Source organism: Sipha flava, unplaced genomic scaffold, assembly GCF_003268045.1.
Source record: "Sipha flava isolate LNK unplaced genomic scaffold, YSA_version1 236_pilon_pilon, whole genome shotgun sequence".
NCBI classification, from domain to species: Eukaryota; Metazoa; Arthropoda; class Insecta; order Hemiptera; family Aphididae; genus Sipha; species Sipha flava.
The window spans coordinates 660,518-676,260 of NW_020272878.1; the positions used below are offsets into that span (position 1 = coordinate 660,518).

A 15,743-nucleotide genomic window follows, 5' to 3' on the forward strand; every position below is an offset into this window, starting at 1 on the left:
CGCTGCGCTCTGCTCACCGTCAACGGATGACACCGTCGATCCAGCTAGATCATATTTGTAATGTAATATGAATTATCAATAGAAAATATGCGTAATTACGTGAACCGCAACCGGTAGCACCGGTTGGGCTCCTTGGCAAAGATCAAAGTTCAAGCAACTGGCGGTTCATCGGCCCTACGCTATAGTATATATCGATACCGTGTTATGGGCGTATTGCGTATTATTCAACATAGACAGCAACAGCTGTGTACGTATGAAGGCGGTGCTGGTTCGACTCCTGTATACTATATATGTGTGTGTGTTTGTGTTATGTTAAACAATCGTCAGCTTCGGCTCATTACCGGTGCAGCGGTCACCGACGACCACGAGAGACGCGTCTGCATATACGTGAACGCTTGCCTACCTATATATATATATATATATATATCGCTTGACACGAGAAAAAAAATCGTGTGATCGTGATGTTCGGTTAAGAAAAAAATTATAATCATATTGTGTTCCGAAAACATTAAGATACGTGAAAAAAAAAATGATAAACTAATTACTTTTGTCGTCTTCGTCAGCAGCACTCGATCGCTTCCGATTAAAAATGCGTACCTATTACATAATGTACGTACTTTGGTCAGAAAATTAGGATAACGTTCCAATCGATCGGAAAACTGTCATCCATAGAATCGGCGGATTCCACATAGAAATTAAGCTATGGGTTTTCGTTTGAAAAATGTGGGGACTAAAATTTTTTGTAGCTTCAATTTACTTTTGGTAATCTTATATCACACATCATTTTTTTCTATTAAATTTTTTTTTTTCGATGCTTAGTATTCGATAATATAACAATTAATAATTCAAATAAATAATGTATATAAATAAATAAAAGCTTAGCCTTGAGTTACTCCATTTACGAATATTAATCATTTAATAATTTTTAACTTTTATTTAATTTTTCGACGTTTGTTGCCATATGGCGATTTCTTGATAATCTGGTCTTATCGATTATAATTGTTGGATACATTATTTGAAAGTAACTATTATAATTTATACAGTGTTGAGGTATGGTGAGTGGGATTATTATAAAATTGTCGAAATGCAAAAGCACCTAAATTGAGCGACAACAATCTTTAATCGACTTTTTATTAGTTGAGTTCTAGATACGCCACTGCTTTGGATTATCGTTGATTTTTCAGGAACCGACTTTTTATATTTATACGTTGGTTCAACGGCATTTGGTTTGGAAAAGATCTTCGTTGTCTCATTTTTTCGGTAAACCAATATAATATTGTAATTGTATATGACAGATTAGAAACATCAAATTTCGATTTCATCAAACATTCGTGATGCCAATTCACAAAGGAAATACGAGTATTTAAACAGACGTGTGTGAAAAATTGATGAAACAATTTTGCAAAAACAATAAAATCTTAGTAAGTATTTAGCTTGCTAGTTTTTAATTTTAAACGCTCGCAGAGAATGAGAAACGTAGAAAAAATATTAAAAAAAAATGTTATTACAAAACAACATACGTTAATGGTAAAATAATATTTCGTTAAAAAATAACCAACTGCATGATTTAAAAACGTTCCAACTATCTTAATATTTCTGCCGCGCATATCATATTATAATATATATCGTATCCTAGGATTTTTTAGAAAATAAACTAGCGTCCTTACAAATAGTTCCATCTTAGTGGTCGGAGATGATCGTGTACTTTCACGGTGTCCGATATTTACTCTCCATCCGAACATTCGATGCAGTAATAATACCAGTAACCATGATTATAATTATTATCGTTCGTCGTATATTGTTATTACCATTATTTTTATTATACAATCCCCTTGCCTTTCTGTCGAATACTTTGAAATTCCAGTAATATAATATTATTGCCGAGAACACCTGCAGACAACGTAATAGCAGCAGTGCATCAGTGGAGGAAGACGCGAGCAGACCACCTTTGCGCCAGACACGTGATGATATCGGGTATCAATATTATATGATTATAATGACTGCAACATACCAACATGTCGTATTTGGTCAGTCAATGGAAAACGTTTCGAAATTCGATTATTATTATTTTCTCCGTCTCTTTTTCTCTCTAACAATTTTATTATTTACTATCTCTATTTTATGCGTTTACTCGATTGACGTACGCGTGTATTGTTCGTTGGATACATGGTATATTTTGTTTACCATATGACAATTTTTTGTGTATGGCAAAATGTATCTGGAATAATGGAGCCTTAACTACATTTTTGTAGAAAGAGTTAAATCGATCGGGTATGAAAATAATTATGGTTTCGATTTTGTACTATTTATAATATAGTTTGGTATAAGTAAAAAGTTATCTTCGCATGTTTGGCATGAAATAAATCGTTATCGAGAAAAAAATAAGAAACTCAGATCCCGTGCAGTTAGGTTTTCAAAAGTTCAAACCCGTCCAAAGCTTGCGGTCAATATAGGGTGATTATAGTGTGAGCCTAATGACCCCTTTTGTATTATCCATAGGAATACTACGCGTCCGTATTGTCGAATAGTTTCAGTGCACGCGGAACATTTGAACATCGTTTTATGGGTGTATACCGGTAAGTGACCCGGTATATTTGCATTACAACAAAACATGAAATATTTCCAAAACAGACGGTAATTTAAGAGTTGGTTCTAAACGATATTGTTATTTGTGCTCACACGTATTCCGTTTTTTGTATTCCTATGATGACCCATTACACGACGTTGTTTTCGTGTTTACTCGGGCTCTTATCATATGGTACTTATACCCACCAGAACGTCAGTTAATTATTCACAGCCAATTAATTTTTTCAACACTTTTAAATAGTTTATATATTATTTTTATCATTAACCTGACTCCTGTCGAGTAGCAAACTATTTACAAAATAAAAAATTGTAGACGACCTCGCTCTCCCTTCCTTTGAAAATTCGAACATTGCCTATGCGACGGTCGTTAAGTTTAACATTAGAAAACACTAGCATCATTTGCGATAAACAAAACTAAAACACTATACGTATAATTTTTTATAAGGTTTTTAAGAATAATTTGGTTTCAATGATATAATAATTTGAATTTTATATTCATTATTCTGAAAAAAGTGATTTACATTTAAAATTTTCTGTGATTTTATATTGTTTCTCTATGATTTGAAAAACAAAATATTCCGAAAAGTCGAAAGTTTTACTTGCATTATGCATGCTAACTTTATCAGTTTTTCTAAATTAAAATCAGACTTCAAACCTATTGGTCAAAACTGTTTTACGTTTTAATCAGGATTGTAACATACGTAAAAAATAAACTACAAAAATAATGTTAATTTTTATGTGACTAAAAGGTATTGCGTTCTTTCTACCTCTTCTGATCCTGCAAATAGACAAAATCTGCTATATTAAGAAATATTTTGAAAGAACAATTTTTGGACCACGCGCGTAAATACTGTACATTGGGTACCTATCATATTGCATTATAACGTCGCCGTGACGTCAATGAGAGCGATGACGTATATCATATGAGCCGTGTCCGACATTTAATATGCCCATTTATGTGTCGCCCGTGACCACAGTCAACTCGGCCACACCTGCGTGGTATAGTGATGACTAGTACTGACCAGTGTAGTGAAAACAAATTGCTACAACATGCATCTATTGATGATCATATATGATGTATCTGTATGTATATAATACAATACACAAGCACTGGCTTAGAAACATCTAAAAATGTAATTTTTATAAAGCACATTTTTTCCCTCCCCTATCCCGTTTTGTTTAATCCGTCGTAAACCAACCATAAAGGTATTTCAATTCATAACGTTACTTTTTTTTTTTATAATTTTCCTCCTTTTATTATCTCACGTTATCCCGTTTCGACGGAATTCGGGTAATCGTGACGATGGTAATAATAACAATAACAACTCCATAAAATATGAGGACATTATCCACTGAATACGGAGAACTATAAATCAAAAAAGTTATTTTGATGTCTTAAATTGTAGTAAAATAAATGGATTGAAAGCGAAAATCACACACATTTTAGATTTTAATATCAGAAAAAAATATCCAGTAAGACACTGAGGAGTATTTATTACTAGTGTTAGTTCAAATGCCAATATTAAGTTCGGCGACAAAAAAAAATTATTCATAACGAAGGTCTGTGAGTATCACAACATTTTTATTACCTACTCTGGCTACAACAATTGTAACACGAATCTATCACGCACGTCCTATAGAACTATTGTGTTATGCTCGTGATGGAATATTACAATAACGTAGAAAAATTATCAAAAAAAGTTTGAAAAATATGTAAAAGTTAACGGGTACACCACTACCAGTGGATGACTGTGACAAACTGGCAGTGGTCTCGCGCCAAATTTCCAAGTTGTTCAATAATTATTGCTCAGATCGATGGGAAACGGTACTAAAGCTTGTTGTTCGGCCTAATTGAACAAAGGCGTATAATATAACCCACTCGATGAATTTCCTGTTCGCTTCTGAGAGTTGGAGGAAAACCCTGTACGAGGAGTGAGCTTCGTTCGGGATTCAAAAACCCGTATAATTATTAGCTCCAACACGCCGGAATCGAACATATTTCTTATTTTTTATAAAATTGATATCCAATTTGTACTACCTGAAATTCGGAGGATTCGTAATGAGAAACATAACCCAATGTTATTGTACGTCAGCATCCTGAGAGTTAACGTATTGTTACTGCTACGACGTTTCAATCGGAATCAAGTTCGGCCTCGGACCGCGTTAATGTAGCGCGATTTTAGAGTAGGTTAACCGTGTGAGAATATACACCGGTTCGGTTTCATAACGCCGAGATACACATAAATATTGTAATACCACCACCTGCACGTAATTGCCCGTCGGTGGCCGTAAACTACACCGTATTTGTGAACGTACTCGCAATGCTGCCGCGGCCGCGCGAACCTAATGAGTGCGGCGCGAGTTGACGATGAATCATTTCTCACGTAAACGCAATATTTTCGTTATGTACGCGCAGAGGCTGACCTACGGAATGGAAGACGAGGATTCATTCCTGGGTGTAACATTTTAGAGGGTGTAATTTTTGTAATTATTAACGTCAAATTTGATATTTTTAACTTTGTTAAACACTGATGTTAGGTTAACACTCAATGAGTATGATTCTATATTGATTATTAGAAAAAAATTCTCGAGAAGAGTATTCGATTATTGGTCTATGATTGGTTGTAATTTTAATATTTTCCCCGGGTATTCTTAGTTCCATCTCTGTGCACGTGTACCACGCGACTATTTGCCGATATTGTAACCGTCAATTGCAGCGATTATCCGAGCGATTACCCATCGGTCCGGCGCGAGGTCGTCGAATCCTGCAAACATAAGATGTGGGCAAGCGGATGCGCTGGTGCGTTGACGGACGTCGATGGACATCATTATTGCCGACGGTCGTCGTCGTAGTTGGATAATCAAATTATTGTTCAAAAACCGATCGCGTGTCCTGTTAATAATAACTATACATAACCTGACCAAGACGAAGACACGCGTTCGTTGTTCGCGACTGTACGGCGTGTCGAATACGTGCGTGACACGGTTATTTTGGCGTACAAGACATGATATTTTTCTTTCTATTGGACGGAAAAGGTGCAATATTATTATCGTCGTAACCGTACGTGAATCCGCGACCTTCGAACGTTACGCGTACGAGTGAGTAGTGTCCGTCATGAACGTTGAATAAATTAAAAGCAAGAAAACAATTGATAATTTTCCGAGTAAAATAATCTATTTATATTGTAACCCGGTGAATCAGCTACGGTCAACCGGAAACAAGAGCTGGTAAGTCCATATGCGTTATTACTTTTCTTCGAAAATGACCAATGGTATTGCAGTAACATTATAATATGTACGTGTAATAATACGTGTCGTCGATATTACAGCAATGACCTCAGGAGTATTAAAGTATTTGTATTGCATTACACTAATATGCGGGACCGGTTTGATTTTTTCTCTCTATCTCTTTTTCTCTCTCGTCCAAACCATATGGACGTGATATATTATACGAAACATTTGCACGAAATGCCATGACATTATATATTCTTTATATGTTATACAACATCTTATAATGTTGTCATGTGCGTACGTTTCTGGACCGTCGATGATTTATTATTGCCTTACTCTTCTCGGTCGACTACCAGGGATGATCGATTAGATTTTGTTTGCGAATTTTTTTTTTTTAGCTGTTATTAAAAGCACATATTGTAACGACTACATTCAAACGTCCTTTAGTATCTGTATTTTTAGATTTTATATAAATATATTTCAAGTCTTCTCAAAATAAACATAAATAGCATCGGTTAATTTACCGTTATTTATTGTTTTAATAATATTATCATTCATATTTTTATATGAATTATCACTGTGTTCATATTTTGTTCGTTATTCAAATAATTTATACTAATGTAATCCTTTTAACACATTTTTATGTATTCTTAAGATGGCACAATGCCAAAACTGTACAAGCGAACAATATAATTTTAACACTTTAAGTCTGTATTTTATTACATTTTATTTTATAAAAATGTATATCTAACGCATAATATGGTGTAAACGCGACAATGGCCTATGGCTTACTTGTACATTTTGAGAAACTTTACTCAAACAAATATTGACCTTTCTTTACACGTGATCCAAACTTGGCCTATGGACACCGCACCGGTTTACGTGTGATCATATATATATAGCTATATTATTCTAATCGAATTATCATTCAGTGTTATTGATTTTCTTACGATTTGTTAGTAAATATATTGATTTTCCCGTTACTACACAAGCAAACACTAACACAAAATTACCTATTATCTCCTCCAAAATTCCATATCGAATTTCTCCTCTTTTGTGTGTTACGCAAATGAATGCTCGTCTTTTAATATTTATGCTCATGTTTTTTTTTTACGTTACGTTCATTTCGTTATTCAAAAGAATTTAAAAGCCAACTTTAAATAAAAATAAAATAAAATTATTTTCTATAAAATATCGTTATCGAAACCGATCGCAATAGAATATTAATGCAGTGCACGAAAAACCACTGGCAACGCGTTCGTAGGATTTTTCAACCTTCGTGCCACGCCCCGAGATTTCCTGTCAGGTGACTCCGGAAATTTGACGAGTAAAATACACCGGGTAGTACCTACTACACAACTATAATATAATACGTACGATATCCGACTGGTCAATTATATTCTTTTCGCGGCACAATAAAATAGATAATATCTGACGAATAATTACTCGCGAAATAGCCGACGACGTGTGTATGACGCGTAATGAAACGTTAAAGCGTTTGTCACACGTCATCAATTTTCCGACATCGCTTTTTGCGATCAATTGAAAAACAATAATGATTTTGCAACAGGCAATCACATCTGGAATTCGGAAATTGTTTTCTGAGCCACGAATTAAGACATGGTTCGAACTGTATCATATCATTAAGACGAACGTATAAAATCAACGACTAGTGAAGTGCGGATGAATATATGAAAAATATATACTTTTCAAACTATGTACGCCTCCCGGTGGACATGTATTATAATGTTACTAATAGTAATTTTTTTCGTAAATCGGTTCCTTTAGCACGCGAGGTTTTCTCTAGTTGTTGAAACGCGAACGTACAGCGATAGTGCCTGCGACGAAAACGACGTCCGCAGAATGGACGGCGTAGACGCGTAGTACTCGGATGGTTTATTCCGCTTTTATACGCGAACGTGTTTACCTATACAGTAATATCGTATTGCGTACGCGTCCCCGTGTACACCGTGTTTTTAAACAATAATTACACGAATGATATTAAAACGAGTGAAGAAAAAAAAAATAGAAAAATCGAAAGACCACACGCCCGGCACGTCAGATGATCGTTCCCGCAATATACGACCGAACCACATATTTATTATATTATTATTATTGCTTTTTTTTCCTCTTCCTTTATACGCGCGACTGTTACACCCACCCTGCTGGCCGGCTTGTTTGTGCTGCGCATTACGAGACACCGTGCGATGGCAGTTACTATTAATTTTATTGTTATTATTATTATTATTATTATTATTATGGTCGGACAACGCGGTAGTGTACCTAATCTTTTTTACCGCCGCAGCTCTTTTGACGAGTCTCGACCAACAGGTACCTACTACTACTACCTAACCCATACCCGTGTACATAAAACGCGCTAGAGTTGACCCCGCGCGCAAAGTGTTTGCATCCGTTGCTACTGCTATATCGGTATTATTGTTATTATTATTGTTGCAACTCTACTGTACTATTGGATGAGTACAATAACCGTCGTCTCGACGACTTCTGGCGACACACGGCTGTACGGTCTACCCGTGTAATTTTAACGTAAATGGCCCAACCCGCTATTATCTATAATTATGATTGTGGCACCGCGTACGCACAGCCTACCCTGTCGAAACCGGTGACTCGCGCCGCGCTCGTTCACCGTGGGAATCGCGCAGGACGCGGATGACGGCGGATCTAGACCGCGGTCGCGCCAATCCCGCATCGCTCTGCGCGGCCAACACGAGACCTCTGAGTGAAACGTCGTCGTCGACAGTATCCAGACCTCCTATTATAATGTCATCCCCTGCGCGTACGACTCCACGTATATATATAAATTCAGGGTTCGGAATCTACAACACAGCATTGATTGCTGAATATTATTATTATTACAGAACACCGTTATAAAGAGCCAGTTACGTAAATTTGCTTATTGTTATAAACATTTCGAGTTCTAAAATTGTACGTAGCATATTTTTGCTGTTTTTCGGTATTCGTATGGTCTTATAAAATTGTATGTTTTTCTCTGTTTTTGGTGTTATTTTTCGCTTGTACGCTGCAGTATTAAATTTGATTATTTATTTCATTAATTTTTTTCGCGTTTAAAAAATTATCTTACGATATTCAAATAAAAATTGTAACAAAATGATTTGTGATTAGAATCAGAAAAATTTTCTTGTAAATATATATCAAACTATATAAACGTGAAAATACTTTTTTTTGAAACAGCTAATTTCAGAAACTACGCGACTTTCTATATATGGTTTTTAGGTTTTTACTTATTCAATATCTTACGTAATAACTTTACAAATATTAACCCGTCATTACTTTCATGTAATATCATATAAATTTGATTATTACTTACTTATTATGGTAACCAATGATATATAGATATTTTTTAATTATTTTTTATTTATATAAATTAAAAACAAAATGACAAAATGCCCAAAAAAAATCCAATATTGTTCGTCCAACGTAAGGGACAAAACTATTGCAATGTCATAGAGAAAATTAAACAATTATTAATTTACCACACACTCCTTAGTGCTGTAAATAACAGTGGTCAATTTCTTATTTCATTCTTTTAACTGAGCTCTCGAAAAATAATTTGAATATACAAACCAAAAAAACGGTAAACATAGTTTACCAAGAAATATTATAGTTTACAGAATTACAGGTATATCAACTCTATTTCAGTCTTTAAAATCTAAAAAGTCTAAGATTTTTTTTATATTCTTTATTCTTATAATATATTTATTTATGATTTATTTTAATTACTATATAATATCTTTTTTAATTGATATTGACAATGTTGTAATCACGCAATAAAACTTTTTGTATACTAAATATAGATTTGTGAAATTTTGTTTATTGTTTTTGTTTTTTATTTCATTAAAAGTATCTTAAAAAAAATTCATAAAGTTAAAACTCCAACGATCCTGAAGGAAATAGCTATCATTCAAAGTTCAAAATATACAAGTATATACAATTTTTTTTTCTATTCTTTGATTTTAAAGATAGGCTTAAGGATTTATTTTTGGGCAACAGAAATTTCAAATATTTTTTTTGTTTATATAAGGTTACCATTGGTTACAGAAAATTATAGCGTTAGCCAGGGAATTTATAAAGCATATATATATATATATATATATATATATGAGAATGGGAAAAGAACGTGGACAAGTATGGTTACGGGGAAATGTATGATGAATACACAAATATTTTACCCTCGGACAAAGCTGAGTAATTCAGCTAGTATATAGTAAAATATAAATATATATATTTTTTTAACTGTTTTTATTGACATATATAATGCTTAATTTTTAAATAAAATAGCCCATATATTAGTTGTTTTTCGTGCTATAAAATCTAAGCCATAAGTATAATATATTGTACTCATCCCTTCCATCAACTAAAACAACTAAGTGTCGTGTTCACATTTTATAAATAATAATAATTATATTATAATAAATACAGTTGTTAAAACTAGATAGGAATATTTAGAAAATTTTGAATTTTCTCTATTAAATCATAATTTCCTGAAAGTGTTTAAGAAAATTACATTATTTTTCATCCGACGAAACGATCGATTTGTTTTTTTTTTTTACAAACTAACTAGGAGAAAATACCACTGGTATCAAAATGAAAATTAATGGAAAAAACTACGGTAGTAATTGGAAAAATTTTCCGATAGTTACAAAAATTGTTTGAATTTATCATTTACATCTGTTTCGGTTTACTGCGTTCTAAATTTGGACAGCCACATCCAACGGATTGTACTTATATAACTGTCATTAACACGAATATTTTTGTATTTTTAATTTTTATCGTCATAATATACCTCCTCGTAAAAAAAAAAAATAGATTGCAATGTTAAACCATAAATTTCGTTTCTCGTTCTCGAAAACTGCGGAACATTTTTATATGCAATTTTATCCCACGAATTGGCTGTTTTTAAACAAGTTAGAAAGGTAGATAAATTGTGTTTTGTAACCATCTATATGTTAATCAGCCGTTATTAATCTGATTGTTTCGCGTTGTATTTCACGCGACCACGTGCGACTGTGGTGGCTACCAACCAATCAAATTACGAGGCGCACACCATCGTGTTGCACCGTGAACGAATGGTTCGTAAAAACGTATTTAATAACATTTTTTATTACGTCCAGTACATTTTTTTTCGACGACATCCCTACAACATGACGTATTGTTCTTGTTTCCAAAACGGTTCTTTAAGTTTTCATCGGTTTAACGTAAAAAAAAAAAAAAAAACCTATACACGAAAAGCCAATTATAATATACCTATTACATCAATATAGTTGTATTTAAATTTAAGAAAAAATACACTCAGCACTAACGACGTATTTCATAATAATAAAATTAATTTATCGATATCCTTGTACACTTAATAACTTTACACTGTCATTTTTATGACTTTTTGAACCGGTGCACCGAAGTTTACATATCAACTGGTAAAACATAAATAGAAATTAAACGACGAAATGTACTCTACGAGACAACCGTTGGTTAATGATCGTACAAACGCTAGTAGTTCTTATCAGTACCGGTTTATAAAAGAATAGTGCGAAATCTTGTTTTTGCTCTTCTGAAAAATAGTAAGATTGACGCTAGGCCTTTTTTGCATTTTACTAGTCGATTTATAAGTATAAGAAATCACGCGAATTGAGTATTGTTCCAAGGCTATAGTTATACATAATAAATTATTATAAGCGAGTACCGTTTTCGACAAAGTTTAATATTGAACAAACAAAGAATAATAATAATAATAATAAAGCAACGTAATTACGATTTATTGTTTTAACCGTCTCGTAGTTACATACGATATACGAAAATAAATACATCGTGAAATTATGCAAAACCGTGTATTAAAGCCGATGTGTTTTTATTTTTTTCAAAAAAAAGAAACGTTACAATATACCGACAAGGACGCATTTTGAAGATTACTAGATAATATTTCGATCTATATAGTAACCACATAAATATGATAATATTTGACAAGCGTAAACGTGGACGAGATCTTATATTGCATATTAAAGTTATTATAATACATAAATTGTTTGTATAAAATATATCATCAACACCCTGTGATGGCACCCAGTTGTTCAAACAATTGACAAATAATAACTTCCAGTGGTGGTAAATATACGTGCTTAGGTTAAATGGGTATACTAAACGAGTGCGTTTAAGTTATGCTCATATCGTTTAGTTGTACATATGACATATGTATGTAAGAACACTTAATGCGACTTAAATGCATTTATACGTTATTTTAACACTTTTTTTGTAAAAGAGTTATCGTCATGTGTTTAATCGTATTATATAGAAATCCATGCAAATCCATGCGCCAAGAACTTAAACACACCATAACTAGTCATTTTCTCGTGAGTATTTGTATTCTAAAAATCCGAAATATTCATGAAAACGCTCTCTTACAAGGGGTCAGTAACTTTAATGCGGCAACCGAAATTAGTAGAGTAAAAAAAAAAAAAACGTCACGTTTTATCGTGTGTAAAACAATTGGAAAGTCCTCGGGAACAACAGTAGGTATATCTATATATTGTATAACTGTATCTATAAAAACATTAAATTACGAAAAAAAAATCGTTTACGCGTAAAATATATACCACCAAAAAATGTTATCAAATTAATAAAATTAATCTTCCCAAAAACTACCATTTGATGAACAGTTGTTATATAATATTATATATTACATTATAAACATTTTTACCATTAATATTTTCGAAGAAAATATTTTAGCGGAGACGTTTAATCATCCTAACGATGCTTATTTAAACGCTATATTTTTACTTGACTACACGTATTTCAATTTTAATATTTTATTAAATATTTAATCTTTCATTGTGTGGTAAAATATTAGCACTGAAATAACCACGAATAACAAATGTTCAAATTTTTTATTTCGATAAAAATAATTTGAGTATTTCAACTACAAGCGGTAGAAAAGATAAAAATGTACTTTTTATGTTTTGTTGAGTCAATGTTGATACGCTGGAGAGTTTTTGGTGTCACAATATTTACATAGGCATTATGACTCTTACGTAAACAAAGAAAAAAATAAGAAAAATAGGCATTTCAATTCCTAACATAACCGGCTACCGCTTTAAAAATAATACAGAATTATATACTCAGAAGCATGTACTCATATAGTTTTTGAATTCAAATGTATAATTTCAGAATGTTTTGTCGTAAAAACGATAGTGAAAAACGTAATACGTTTAAGAAATATTTAAATATGTATAACTTTTATATAATTTGTGCCTATAAAAGTCCCACAGCGCCCCGTTTAGCCATTTCGGGAGGATTTCATTTTAAGTTTTACCAAAGCTCCCTACACGATATTTGGCTAGTTGAGTAGATATTTTCAAATGCATCGTCATTTAAAACATGATTTTATTTCTCGAATTAAACGCATGTACGACGGTTCGCTGTGCTTTCCTTTTTCGTATTATACGTGACGAATTTATTTAAAACTACGCGCGGTTCTGTGGGTATTTCCCCGAGATTGACTAATTGAAAATGTTTTCTGTATATCGCATACACGTTATTAAGAAGACCGCGTTATTTAACATTTAATGAGAAAAATTCGACCCAACGTTGTTCAATTGAATCCATATGACGGAGATCCATAGAAACAAGGGTTGGAGAAGGTTGTTCGATAGAATAGTTTTGCAATTGTTTAATTTTTTTTTTAGTCACGATTACAATAGAAACAGAACGAAAAAGTCCAGTACAACTTTTTTGTAAAACATCAAAAGTAATATTTTTTTTTTTTTTTACCTATCCGGTAGCCGGAGTGGGTTTAACGAAAACAGAGGAAACGAAAAGATAACAATAAAACGTATTGGACATGTATCCGCTTACCTTGGAATCGGGTTCCGTAGGCAATCAAGTGGTTACCGGCTTAGATTTGGTTAGGTTTTGGCGGGTGTGCCGTAGTCGTCAGTGACCCTGGGTCGAACTGAAAATTTTGACCATCGCACCGCGCACGGCTCCGATTTCTTGTTGTCTGCCGGGCAAAAAATTATTCAAAAAAAAAAAAAAAAAAAACGCGAAAAAACACGTCGACGACCGTTCCGCGCACGTTTTCGGCCGAACTTTTGTACGCGACGAGACCGATTTATCGCGACGTGATACGCGTGTGACCCGTTCGGTGCAACATCATTGGTCGTACTGCGCGCGCGGTCCGTGAAATCGCGGTGTGCTCGACTCTTGACACCGGCTGGTCCCCGCTACCCGCCCCCACCGACGACCAGGCCACCGGTTCACCTGGCCTCTCACCTCCGCTGCAGACCGTCTGTCTACCGCATGCGGTAACCGCGGTTAAAACGCCCGCCGTCGGGTACCGTACCGAATACCGTCCGGTATACCCGCCTCAGTATCGGCATAGGTAAAGCCGGGTTCACACTACACTGTGACGTGTATTTTACCAGACCGTGTGCTTTGAAAATGTGTGGTGCCAATATATATCTTATATATATATATATATATCTTATGGTGACGCTATCAAATTTTGGTTACCTACATATTTTCGTAGTTTTTTTTATTAAATATGAAATATTTTCATAAGTTTCAATAAATAATAACTGATGAATATTAAATTATATAGTAGACAGTATGTACTATAATATTATTAACGCTCGGAATTTAATGCATTTAAAAAAGTACAAATATGCTTCAAAAATATGCACTTAATTTTTTTTAACTCAAAAATGTTCATAAATAAAGATATTTTATTAAATATACTCGTACATAACAGTACAAATGTTGTTAGTATAACAATTAATTATTATTATTAAGCTAAACATAATTTCTAGGTATATAAAAGATAAAAAAAAATAAAATAAATAGCTTGAAATTTAAAATTTTCTTTCAAAATGTTCCCATTAGGTTTTTCATATTGTCATGAAAATAATTTCAAGGTTACTTAGCAATAAATTAAATAGCCCAATAAAATCATGCAAATGCAACACCTTCCAAGTCCTTTGTTATTATGAATAATGTTATCATTAAATTAATTCTATTAAAATCGGTAACCCCACGCTCAAAAGTTGGATAAAATCAACTTCACGGTATCTTATGGTTAGTGAAGTAACTGGTGATTTATTATACGGTATACCTTGATGTAACAATGTGATTCAGTCAGAGATAATTATTTTAGAAGACACGACACGGCACGGTGTAGTGCGAAATCATTTCCCTTATAAAAATAAGATTTTTTCGTAAATCTTTTAACATCACTTTATTTATCGTACAAATAACAAGTAAAACATTTCCAACGCTACCCTCCCAGTAGATTTCTGGAGCCGAGGCTAGTTCACAATTTACATGGTACGTCGTCAGCTAGGTGTTATTTTACGTTTTCTCGGTTAGGCATCGAGAACGTTGTTTGACGATTTTAATATGATAATATTACTATAGCAATTATATGGTGTATCTACACGCATTCGTTGCCATTTAATTGTCAGTTGCAGCGAAGAAAACATTGAACCGCTAACGTATTTTGCGGTACAACATTTTGGAAGAAAAATTAAATACGAAAAAACGCGAAAGTAAGGCTTAGCTCCAGGAGTTATATCATAATAGTTTAGTTTTCTATGAATGAAAATCATGCGTTGTGTGGTTTTATACCATTATTAATATTATTATTCTTGAATTCATGTTTTGACGTCAACGCGTTTACACATTTTAAGCACATAAATCACAATAATAGGTTTTGTAATTTATTTCTCATTCATTTTTCGTTCGACGTGTTTGTTGAATATATAGTTTTATACCTATTGCCTATATACTATTTTTCACATATATGTAGTATTATTACGTAGTAATATAAATTCTTTGAAATCCGATACAATACGAATGGTGTTGACCGTCAACCTTAATACGTTAATACATACAAATAA

At 33.3% G+C, this 15,743-nt stretch overlaps 1 protein-coding gene across 2 annotated transcripts in view; it reads right to left on the bottom strand.

The window, feature by feature from the left end:
- Positions 1-14,019, bottom strand: part of LOC112683799 — a 66,618-nt gene extending 52,599 nt beyond the window's left edge. For both annotated transcript variants that reach the window (XM_025554959.1, XM_025554956.1), the window contains exon 1: positions 13,705-14,019. The gene's annotated coding sequence lies outside the window, so the exon portion shown is untranslated. The remainder of the gene's footprint in view (positions 1-13,704) is intronic.
- Positions 14,020-15,743: the final 1,724 nt, after the last annotated feature.